Source organism: Bactrocera dorsalis, chromosome 1, assembly GCF_023373825.1.
Source record: "Bactrocera dorsalis isolate Fly_Bdor chromosome 1, ASM2337382v1, whole genome shotgun sequence".
Classification (NCBI taxonomy): Eukaryota; Metazoa; Arthropoda; class Insecta; order Diptera; family Tephritidae; genus Bactrocera; species Bactrocera dorsalis.
This window is the reverse complement of record NC_064303.1, coordinates 61362637-61375521: the sequence shown is the minus strand read 5'-3', so window position 1 is coordinate 61375521 and position 12885 is coordinate 61362637. Positions and strand designations below refer to the sequence as shown.

The following is a 12885-nucleotide window of genomic DNA, read 5'->3' as shown; positions in this document are numbered from 1 at the left end:
GGGTTGAGGCTGATCGACTTCGCCGGGGCCCGAAATATGGTCATTTGTAGTACTAGATTCCAGCATAAGAAGATACATCAAGCTACCTGGCTGTCTCCGGATCGAAAAACCACCAACTAGATCGATCATGTTCTGATAGACGGAAGACACGTCTCCAGTGTTTTAGATGTGCGTGCGCTTCGAGGTCTTAACATCAACTCGGACCACTATATTGTTGCAGCCAAAATTCGCACCCGCCTCTGTGCAGCAAAAAACGCACGCCAACAAACACAAGGAAGGTTCGATGTCGAGAAGCTGCAATCACAACAGACAGCCGAACGATTTTCTACCCGGCTTGCACTCCTGCTCTCTGAGAGCACTCGTCAACAACTCGGTATAAGGGAACTGTGGGACGGCATTTCAAACTCCTTACGTACAGCTGCAACCGAAACCATTGGTTTTAGGAAAGTGCAAAAGAACAGCTGGTACGACGAGGAGTGCTGTGTCGCAGCGGAGAGAAAACAGGCTGCCTACCTCGCAACGTTACGATCGACCACAGCACGTGCGGGATGGGATAGTTACCGAGAGTTGAAGAGGGAAGCGAGACGCATTTGCAGACAGAAAAAGAAATAGGCCGAAATGCGTGAGTACGAACAGCTTGATAAGCTGGCCGACAGGGGTAATGCTCGAAAATTTTACGAAAAGATGCGGCGGCTTACAGAAGGTTTCAAGGCCGGAGCATACTCCTGTAGAACCCCCAAAGGTGATCTAGCCACCGATGCCCAGAGCATACTTAGATTATGGAGGGAACACTTCTCCAGCTAGCTGAATGCCAGTGAACGTACAACACCAGGAGAAGGCGACCCCGATACCCCAATCGATGACGATGGAGCAGACGTTCCATTACCCGACGATGAAGAAGTTCGAATAGGAATTGCCCGCCTTAAAAACAACAAAGCGGCAGGGGCCGATGGATTGCCGGCCGAGCTATTCAAACACGGCGGTGAAGAACTGATAAGGAGCATGCATCACCTTCTTTGTAAGATATGGACGGACGAAAGCATGCCCAACGATTGGAATTTAAGTGTGCTATGCCCAATCCATAAAACAGGAGACCCCACAATCTGCGCCAACTACCGCTGGATAAGCCTCCTGAACATCGCGTACAAGGTTCTATCGAGCGTATTGTGTGAAAGATTAAAGCCCACCGTCAACAAACTGATTGGACCTTATCAGTGTGGCTTCAGACCTGGTAACTCAACAACCGACCAGATATTCACCATGCGCCAAATCTTGGAAAAGACCCGTGAAAGAAAAATCGACACTCACCACCTATTCGTCGATTTCAAAGCTGCTTTCGACAGCACGAAAAGGAGCTGCCTTTATGCCGCGATGTCTGATGTCGATGAGAAAATTATTCGAGCTGCAGAACTGACTCGAGCAGGTAAAATCTTTTATAAGAGAGCTGTAAGCTGCTGGCGTATGCCGATGATATTGATATCATCGGTCTCAACACCCGCGCCGTTAGTTCTGCTTTCTCCAGACTAAACAAGGAGGCAACGCAAATGGGTCTGGCAGTGAACGAGGGCAAGACGAAATATCTCCTGTCATCAAACAAACAGCCGTCGCACTCCCGACTTGGCACTCACGTCACTGTTGACAGTCATAACTTTGAAGTTGTAGATAATTTCGTCTATTTAGGAACCAGCATTAGCACCACTAACAATGTCAGCCTGGAAATCTTGCCAACAGGTGCTACTTCGGACTGAGTAGGCAATTTAAAAGTAAAATCCTCTCTCGACGAACAAAAGCCAAACTTTATAAGTCGCTCATAATTCCCGTCCTGCTATATGGTGCAGAGGCTTGGACGATGATAACAACTGATGAGTCGACGTTGCGAGTTTTCGAGAGAAGAGATCTGCGAAAGATTTATGGTCCTTTGCGCGTTGGCCACGACGAATATTGCATTCGACGGAACGATGAGCTGTACGAGATATACGACGACATTGACATAGTGCAGCGAATTAAGACAGCGGCTACGCTGGCTAAGTCATGTTGTCCGAATGGATGAAAATACTCCAGCTCTGAAAGTATTCGACGTACCCGCCGGAAGCAGACGAAGAGGAATACCTCCACTCCGTTGGAAGGACCAAGTGGAGAGGGACCTGGCTTCGCTTGGAATATCCAATTGGCGCCACGTAGCGAAGAGAAGAAACGACTGGCGCGCTGTTGTTGACTCGGCTGTAATCGCGTAAGCGGTGTCTACGCCAGTAAAGAAGAAAACGAAGATATGCGTATGTACGTATAAAAGCCCACAACTTGAGAAAAGTTTGCCCAATTGTAACTAAAATGAATTTTTACAACTGGCATCACCACCATTAACTGATCTATCACATGTACAGTGGTGTGAACAAAACAGGAACAACTATAGGTGTTGTGACGTTTTAAAATGTGCTGTTTTCTTATTAAATAAAATTGTTTTTAGATACAAGTATAACTTATATATTTTTTCCTAACAGTGATTAGAATTTTTCACCATGCAAAGGTAAATAAAAACAAATTTTAATGCGAAACTCTATACCCTGCAAATTATGTTTACCTCTTTTTGTTCACACAACTGTACAATTCCGATATGAAGTAAACTTCCGCTCTTTAATTTGTGTACAATATCAGTATTGCCGCAACCACTCTGAACATTAAGTTACGGGGGAATGTAACTGATTTTTTTCGCAACATCTAGCCCCCGTGCGCACTTTGCTAACTTTGCGGGGTAAAAAGGTGCCCATCCCTGGTGTACAATGCCAGTATTGCCGCAACCAGAGATAAAGAGATGTTTAACTCCTCTCTCACTGGAAGTGAGGGAGCAATTGCTAAACGTCAAAACCACATAACCTCGATCAACTGTCAAAGTTTAGGTGGTTTTGACGTTTATCAATTGGAAACGAGCGATGACCAGATTGAAATCTTACCAAAAAATATATAAACAGAGGGATTTGTTGCATCGTTCAAGACTACTTATAAAAATTGTAAAACAATGAAAATTAAGTAAATTTGTGATATTTAAAGGTATTTGATGAAACGTTTTGTAATTTGAAGCATCATAGTATTATTTTCAAAGGAAAATGAATAAAAAAATTTAATGAATGAGAGCTAACAAGCTTAAGTCCTTGTTTTGGGTAATGAAAGGTCAAAAATTAGTTTTTCTAATATACTTTAAAAAGATTTAAATAGTTTCTCCATATAATAAATAGCCACTACATAGTAATTTTTATTCGTACTAAATGTTGGGTGTTTTAATTTAAAATGTCCAAAAATTCTTATTTTGTTCGATCTGGCCATAATGGAAAATGTTATAAAAAACGCTTATTTTGGGGCGCTCTCACACTGGAATAAGTTGAACATCCCTTTATTCCTGGCCGCAACCACTCTGCGATGAACATTAAGTTACGGAGGAATGTAATTGATTTTTTTCGCAACTTGATATGCGCTTCTCTCCGTAAACTGATATTCCCCTCATCTAGCCCCCGTGCGCACTTTGCTAACTTTGCGGGCTAAAAATGTGCCCATCCCTGACATATTGTATAAATTATTTATGTAAAAATAAAGCTGAACTGCTCTATACCTTATATATTTATTTTCGCGTATTATATAGGACTGCGCCGGCCAGTTTCAAACAACACACACTTATTTCCAAATACTTAACAATTTTCATTAGCTGCGGCTGCTATTTCTAATTCTGTTTTCCTGATTTCCAATGCTCCAAAACAAATGAAGTAATTATTTGCAAATTAGTAAAAAAAATCACACAAAATTCATTAACTTAACTTCTTGTTGTACGAGCGCGAATGACATGCGTCGTTCAATCGTTTTTTATTTTTTTGGGATTTTCTTTTGGCACTATTGATAATTATGTTTTCTCATTCGCACTTATTCAAATAAATTAAGAAATGAGATAACTTTTTTTCATCACATCTAGGTAAACAAAATAATAACCCGAACATGTGCTTGGGTTAGTGTATAAGGAAATAAGGTGTAAATGCATTGAAATATTTGAGAAAAGCGGTTAGTCGTGGATGGCAAGGTAAACAATATGCTGCAATACATACGAGGGCTGTCCGATAAATAACCGACCTCAACGTGAAGCTAGCGGCACATCTGAAAAAAAAGTTTCTACTTCAAATTGTGCATATTATAATAGCTACTCGCCAAAATTTCAGAAATTTATCTTGCGAAATTATCTGTTGACAGTCGTTTTTGTGAGTCTATTTCGGTGATTTCCCCAAAATGGAAAAAATTGAATATCGAGCTGTAATTAAATTTTTATTTTTGAAAGGCAATACGCCTTCACAAATAAAAGATGAGTTGAACTCTGTGTATGGTGACTCTGCACCATCGTTTACCACCGTAAAATTTTGGGCAGCTGAATTTACACGTGGTCGCAGGAGCTTGGAAGATGATGAACGTCCTGGGCGTCCAAAAACTGTAACCACTAACGATAACATCGCTAAAGTTCATCAATTGGTACTAGACGACCGCCGGATTAAAGTTAGGGAAATAGCTGAGATTATGAAGATGTCAAAAGAAACTGTTTGTCACATATTAAACCAAGATTTGGGCATGAGAAAGCTGTCCGCGCGTTGGGTGCCGCGTTTGCTTAGCTAGACCACAAACGTGCGCGCATGAACATTTCCAGCGCTCTGTTGGCTCAGTTTAGAGGCAATAAGACCGAGTTTTGGCGCCGATTGATAACTGTAGACGAAACTTGGATTCATCATTATACGCCCGAAACAAAAAACCAATCTAAACAGTGGATTGAAAAGTGGGAGAACCAGTCCCAAAAAAACCTAAAGCTGTGTATTCGGCTGGGGAAGTGATGGCGAGTGTTTTTTGGGACAGCCGTGGAATTATTTTTATCGACTATCTTGAAAAAGGAAAACCTATAACAGGAGCATACTACGCATCATTATTGGACAAACTAAAGGAAGAAATTTCGAAAAATCGGCCACATTTGCAAAAAAAGAAAGTCTTGTTCCACCAAGACAACGCACCATCTCACACCTCAACAGTCGCCATGGCAAAAATCCACGAATTGCGGTTCGAACTGCTTGACCATCCACCTTATTCAAGGGATCTAGCACCAAGCAATTTTTTTTTGTTTCCTCAACTTAAAACTGCATTCGGCGGGCAGAGATTTTCGTCAAATGACGAGGCAATCTCTTTCGTGAACTCGTATTTTGCAGACAAAGACGCCAAGTACTATTTGGAAGAGTTGCAGAGATGGGAGCATCGCTGGGAGAAGTGTGTGGAGTTATAAGGAGACTATGTAGAAAAATAAAAAAAAAAATTTTGAAAAAGTCGCGTGCATTATGGTTAGGTCGGTTATTTATCGGACAGCCCTCGTACTAGTTAATGCTGCCCACCAATTATATCAACACGCACCTTTGCTGCTGGCAAAAGTTGAACTCTCTTTATTCAACAAATTTACTTAGTTTTTATAATCAAATTTTGCTTACTTACTAAAAACTTACATATGTACGAGTTCTTACTAGCTAGAACTTATTTCTATACATCAAATAATCATGACGTAAGCTAAAACCAGTGCGAACCTCAGTTTGGTTGTGAAACGGCTCACATTGCGGCGGCACGGTTTCCGCTTCGGTTTCCGCTTGTTATAGTGCCGACGAAATGTGTTTTTGTTATTGCAATTTTTGGAAATTAGTTTTATTTGATTTAATTTTACTTGAGCAATGCAAAATATTGCTGAATTAGATTTTACTTACAAAATTGTCTGTATATTTTGTATATATGCTAACTTACATATATAAACTCGTACACATATATTTAGTTATTTAAGACAGTTTCCTAAAATAGTATATAAGGAATGAAAATATCAAAATAAAATCAGAATGCATAAATTCTAACTCAAGAAAAGACTTTTCATATCCCCCACCAGCGGTAAGGTTTGAGAAAATCTTAATTGAGTTTATAACCCAGAGGCAAGGCCAAGTTTTCTCTGAAAATTATTTATTTTAGGCACAAAAATACACTGTTATGAATAAAACACGATCTCGTATTTTCATTGGGATCTTTATATTAAGTATTTGGAAGCTAAGAGAAGTATTGGTCCGATTCAACACTTTTTGAAATATAGACATTCGATAAGAGAACATCCGTTTTATATATAGTACATGTCGGAGTACACTTGTCTTCTATAGCCATTGTTGTATCGCAGAGAGTTTCGGTTACAAACTATTAAGTTCTATGCCATTGTATAAACCTACAAGTAACAAATCCTTTCATTTTCACCCATACATGCACAGGCGACAGGCGAAAGCTTGTAGAGTGACAGAAATTACATTAATAGCGGGATTCTGTAACCAGTCTCTAGTCTCTATTTGAGTCATTTTGAGTCAAAATCTCAATTTGTGACTAGTTACTATTCACTAAACAGTCTCTAGCGTTAGTCTCAAAATATATTGGTATACGTGTGTGAGTGGATGGGTTTACAGTTTCGGGAATTTCATTAGAGGACTAATAGCTGGATTCTGTAACCAGTCTCTAGTCTCTATTTAAGACATTTTGAGGTAAAGTCTCAATTTGTGACTAGTTACTATTCATTAAACAGTCTCTAGCGTTAGTCTCAAAACACTGCCTTAAATTTGACACCTTGATAGTTAGCAGGTCACAAAACTAAGGAGAGCTCTTGTCTGCCATTTTGAATATACTGAATAGAGATCATCATAGATATTAATCGATTGTCGTTTCTTTATACTTTGTAAGCAACTCAAACACGAAAAGATGAAAAATACATCAATTTTACATAAATTTCGTAAATATTATGAAACAAAGTCAACATATATTTTTATTTTTATTGATAATTATATTTTTTGACTATGTTATAGAAAATTTAATATTTGTTATCGACATATTTATTTTCATTCAAGTGAATAATGAAATGTAATATATTTTGTGACTGTCACTTACAGAATAGCAATATCGTCTCAAGTCTCAAAAATTGTCTCTAACTTAAAATATCAAATTTGGAGACTTGAGACTGCCTCAAGTTACAGAATCGCACGGTAAGAATGCAACAGAATGAGAGAAGACTCAGGGCAAAAGCCCAGGCAGTTCGTTAGGGTTTCCTAAATATTCTACTACTAAAACGGCCAAATGCCTTAGGAAAGGCAGGAGTGCGTTGCCATGTTATGCTATCCAATTTATTATTTTAAGTACGTTTTTGTTAAATTTTCAAATATATTTCGATTATTAAAATTCATAAAGATTAAATTTACCTAGCTTTGAATAAAATTTTATTTATTGTATCAAAATATTGGTAAATCTTTTCTATCTTATTAAAAATATTTGAAGAATCTATCTATTTTTGTTTAAATTATTACAAATAGTTTTGTTTAGTATTGTATATTTTATATGTGTGAAAATAGGCCTCTTAGGGGACCTAACACCCAAAAAATATTGCTAACGCGCCTATACTGCAACCTCTTTACTATTTTTAAGTCCTTTTATTTAAATCTATGTGCCGAAAAATCAACTATTTCCATCAGGTGATCTTAGCTGTTGACGACCATATGATTCGTTTGTTACTTGTATGTTTCTACAATGTTCTATACTCAACTAACCGTGCGATTCTGTAACGTGAGACAGTCTCAAGTCTCTAAATTTGAGATTTTAAGTTAGAGACAATTTTTGAGACTTGAGACGATTTTGCTATTCTGTAAGTGACAGTCACAAAATCTATTACATTTCATCATTCAGAGATGTTTTTACACTTGAATGGAAATAAATATGTCGATAACAAATATTAAAATATCTATAACATCGTCAAAAACCATAGTTATCAATAAAAATGAAAATATATGCTGACTTTGTTTCATAATATTTACGAAATTTATGTAAAATTTATTCATTTTTAACTTTTTCGTGTTTGAGTTGCTTACAAAATATAAAAATACGACAATCGATTAATATCTATGATGATCTCTATTCAGTATATTCAAAATGACAGACAAGAGCTCTTTTTAGTTTTGTGACCGGCTAACTACCAGGTCTCAATATTTTGAGACTAACGCTAGAGACTGTTTAGTGAATAGTAACTAGTCTCAAATTGAGACTTTGCCTCAAAATGTCTCAAATAGAGACTAGAGACTGGTTACAGAATCCCGCTATAACTCTATGTCGTTTTCTTCTTTTTGTGCTTACCACTGAACCACACTCGATGATAGCGACGCTACGCTGTCGCCCCGCTAAAACGGTATTTCTTGAAGTAACAACATGCAGACAACCAATCACAGCACAGTCAATGGCTGATGCAATAATGAGGAACTTACAGTGCGATTCTGTACTGTGATACAGTCTCAAGTCTCTAAATTTGAAATTTTTAATTGGTGACAATTTTTGAGACTTGACACGATTTTGCTATTCTGTAAGTGACAGTCACAAAATCTATTACATTTCATCATTCAGAGATGTTTTTACACTTGAATGATAAATATTTCGATAACAAATATTAAATTTTCTATAACATAGTCAAAAAACATAATTATCAAAAAAAATAAAAATATATTTTGACTTTGCTTCATAATATTTACGAATTTTATGTAAAATTTATTTATTTTTAACCTTTTCGTGTTTGAGCTACTTGCAAAATATAAAAAACGACAATCGATCAATATCTATGATGATCTCTAGTCAGTATATTCAAAATGGCAGACAAGAGTTCCTTTTAGTTTTGTGACCTGCTAACTATCAAGGTGTCAAATTTAAGGCAGTGTTTTGAGACTAACGCTAGAGACTGTTTAATGAATAGTAACTAGTCACAAGTTGAGACTTTACCTCAAAATGTCTCAAATAGAGACTAGAGACTGGTTACAGAATCCAGCTATTAGTCTTCTAATGAGATTCCCGAAACTGTAAACCCATCCACTCACACACGTATACCAACATACACACACTATTAGGGCGCGTCGACATATGTACATATGTATATCACACTGATCGACATTTTCGCTCAAAAGTCAACTACAGGTAAAGGGCCATCCATAAATTACGTCACACGAATTTAAGAACTTTTTAACCCCACCCCCCTCCTTGTCACAAGTTGTCACATTTTGAACTAGCCTAGCTTAATATGAAGAAAAATATAGGCCACATATGCTACACGATCTTTTACAAGTATGACTCGACACTAGGGCAATAACTATCACATGGAACTTGTTTCAGATGGGATGATGCTTGGAGATTTCATAATATCTATAGTAACAATGGAGCAAACTTAGCGTCGTTGTCATCACTCCCTGTGACTCCATAACCTTCTGATGCCTGTTTAATTAACACAGGTGGTGGTAAGTATCATTCTTTTAATAATTTCCAAAGACTACAACGTCTTACACCGCAACATGCAATAGTTTCACATTTAACTATTTGTAAAAAATATTGTGACTCACGTACATGATTAGCTTACCAAGTAGCATTATTTTTCAAACTCATAGCCTGTCCAATATCCAGTCCAGTAAAAGTTGGTGCAACACATTCAGCACCGACTGGAAAATTATCAATGACTAACTTGCTCCAAATGTCAGCCAACACATTGCCCGCACTTTCGAAGTTTCGTTTCTCTAGATCTAAGTCAGTAGTTCGATTACTTGAATCAAGATGTGACCCAAAATCATCATGTTTTAATAGTACACCAGTAAGTTCGCGACTGAGAGGTGCCATGCGTCGTTCAACTCTGTTAAATGCACTCCTTCCTGGGGCATTTGTAGCTATATAAATTGCATCCAAACGAAAATCTTTAAAATGTTGTAAAGCTGAAACTATAACGCGGGAGACAATTTTGTAACTTTGATTAAAATTATAATATAAAATAAAATAAAGTACGATTCGCAGAAGAGCCCCAATGTTTACAAATTTATTGTAACGAACCCTGGACATGGCGAGTATACCTCAGCAAGTTATACTTGTAAGAAGCAGGGGCAGTAAAAAGCTTCGTTACAACTTAAGTATTAAAAACAAACATTGTGTTTATAAATGTTTAATATTTTTTTGTTTACCAATAAATTTCAAGTTTGTACATCACAAATAATTTTGAAATGTGATGTCACTAAGCTTTTGCCCTGCCCCCCTGCCCCTTGTCACTTCTGAACTTGAACGTATAAACGTTTGTGTACCACCGGTGGTACACTCCGCCAGATAGATGAATTTGCCTGTTTACCACCGGTGGTACACGCCGCCATATAAACAAAGTGCCCGTGTATTTATTTGCTTATTTACATTTTTAGTAACGAGAATGGTAAGGTTTGGATACCTTAACACGTTCTACCCGGCGTGTACCACAGGTGGTACACGGGCACTTCGTTTACATATCTGGCGGCGTGAACGTGTTAAGGTATCCAAACTTTACCATTCTCTTTGCTCAAAATGTAAATAAACAAATAAATAGTGAAAGCTCATCGAAAACACAACGAACGAACGAACGACAACGATTCCACAACCCACAAATGTGTTTTCAATGTCGGTCCGAATAGTAAAATAACAATAGTTTGGTAACTTAAACTATACATAACTACCTATACGATGTTGCAAATCTAACTATTTATAGAGACCGTCAGTCAGTCATTTATTCACTTTCAGAAAAAACCCGAATACAAAATAGAAGAATATGGAGCAAAACTTGTTTATAAACCAGAGCACCAAAATGTTGTAGCAGACGCTTTATCAAGGCAACAAATACATAAATGCGCATACTGATTGCTTTCAAAAAATTCAACTAAAGAACAGTTTAAAAAAATAAATCAACCATTAAATTCTTTTAAAAATCAATTTATGTATACCTTTTTATGACCCAACAGCCATAGGCGTAAAAATATTAAGTATAACATTTCACGAATACCATATATAACGGGTGATTTTTTTGAGGTTAGGATTTTCATGCATTAGTATTTGACAGATCACGTGGGATTTCAGACATGGTGTCAAAGAGAAAGATGCTCAGTATGCTTTGACATTTCATCATGAATAGACTTACTAACGAGCAACGCTTGCAAATCATTGAATTTTATTACCAAAATCAGTGTTCGGTTCGAAATGTGTTTCGCGCTTTAATTTTGTTCAGCGATGAGGCTCATTTCTGGTTGAATGGCTACGTAAATAAGCAAAATTGCCGCATTTGGGGTGAAGAGCAACCAGAAGCCGTTCAAGAACTGCCCATGCATCCCGAAAAATGCACTGTTTGGTGTGGTTTGTACGCTGGTGGAATCATTGGACCGTATTTTTTCAAAGATGCTGTTGGACGCAACGTTACGGTGAATGGCGATCGCTATCGTTCGATGCTAGCAAACTTTTTGTTGCCAAAAATGGAAGAACTGAACTTGGTTGACATGTGGTTTCAACAAGATGGCGCTACATGCCACACAGCTCGCGATTCTATGGCCATTTTGAGGGAAAACTTCGGACAACAATTCATCTCAAGAAATGGACCCGTAAGTTGGCCACCAAGATCATGCGATTTAACGCCTTTAGACTATTTTTTGTGGGGCTACGTCAAGTCTAAAGTCTACAGAAATAAGCCAGCAACTATTCCAGCTTTGGAAGACAACATTTCCGAAGAAATTCGGGCTATTCCGGCCGAAATGCTCGAAAAAGTTGCCCAAAATTGGACTTTCCGAATGGACCACCTAAGACGCAGCCGCGGTCAACATTTAAATGAAATTATCTTCAAAAAGTAAATGTCATGAACCAATCTAACGTTTCAAATAAAGAACCGATGAGATTTTGCAAATTTTATGCGTTTTTTTTTTTAAAAAGTTATCAAGCTCTTAAAAAATCACCCTTTATATACACATGCATGTAAAATAATCAAAACATAGTGTTGATTTCAGTTCCTTTAAAAGTAGTGAACCTTTTCAAACTTATAGTGACGACATTAATATTTTATTATTTTGTGGCATTACTTCATATTAAGACATGGGTAATTCAGAATGCTGGTACTAAACATAGAACTTCATTTAAGATTAGAGTCGCCTTCACTTTCATAGGCAACTACATCCAAAGAAATAAATTTGCAATTTGTAATGAAACCCCTATGAATCTAAAAATTTGTAAATTTGTAATTTGGTTAAAATATATACACATAGTTGCCGCTGACTTATGGTTTTGAGATCATTGCATTTAAAGTTAAAAAAATCGACTATTTAAAATTTGTGTCTCCGATTTTAACACTTATATTTTTAACTTTTACATCCACTAATACTTCACTAATTCTCTTCTACCCATTTATTTTATATTAAATAGTGTAAAAATAACTTTAATTTCATATAAAATTTTACTTGAAAACCATTTATTCATACAATAAGAAAATGGTTGCAAGCAAGTAAAAAATAAGTTTTCCCATGTTTTGTAATCTAATAAAAATAATTAAAAAAGAAAGAGTATACCGTCAATAAAAAAATTCATTATGGTGTAACGAGTAACGTAAAATATTTCAAAATTTACTTTATCTTGATAAATCCCGGTGTTGTATCGGCCATGGTTATTTTTTTTTTTGAACCACAAAACGCAAACGCAAAAAGGAGTTGAACGCGAAAGAACTGAAGTCGTCCAGGTGTTGTTCTGACCAGGGTTATTTTTATTTGTGCAGAGCGTCCGAAGTCCGCCAACGTAAAAAGGAGTTCAACGTGTAAAACCGCCAACGCAAAAGGAAAAAATAACGAAACCACTCCTAAGTTGAACCAACCGCGATTATGATTTTGAAGCGTGGCCGAAGGCATCACCGGCATATGCCCTTTTTTTGGATTTCAATATCCATATCCATGGCAGCATTACATTCATCCTACAATTAGTTAAAATATGGTATTGTAGCAATATAAATATGATTACTGTATTATGTTGTAT

The 12885-nt window shown here is 37.0% G+C and overlaps 4 protein-coding genes across 21 annotated transcripts in view; all 4 read right to left on the bottom strand.

The window, feature by feature from the left end:
- Nucleotides 1–12885, bottom strand: part of LOC105224078 (voltage-dependent L-type calcium channel subunit beta-2) — a 995088-nt gene that overhangs the window by 622781 nt on the left and 359422 nt on the right. The window lies entirely within an intron of this gene.
- Nucleotides 1–12885, bottom strand: part of LOC125780351 (uncharacterized) — a 296278-nt gene that overhangs the window by 86704 nt on the left and 196689 nt on the right. The gene's annotated exons all lie outside the window — the stretch shown is intronic.
- LOC125775546 (uncharacterized) overlaps nt 1–12885 on the bottom strand; it is a 121528-nt gene that overhangs the window by 57320 nt on the left and 51323 nt on the right. The gene's annotated exons all lie outside the window — the stretch shown is intronic.
- The window catches only part of LOC125775455 (uncharacterized), a 59808-nt gene continuing 58430 nt past the window's right edge, over nt 11508–12885 (bottom strand). Inside the window, exon 2 of the mRNA XM_049446099.1 lies at nt 11508–12823. The gene's annotated coding sequence lies outside the window, so the exon portion shown is untranslated. The remainder of the gene's footprint in view (nt 12824–12885) is intronic.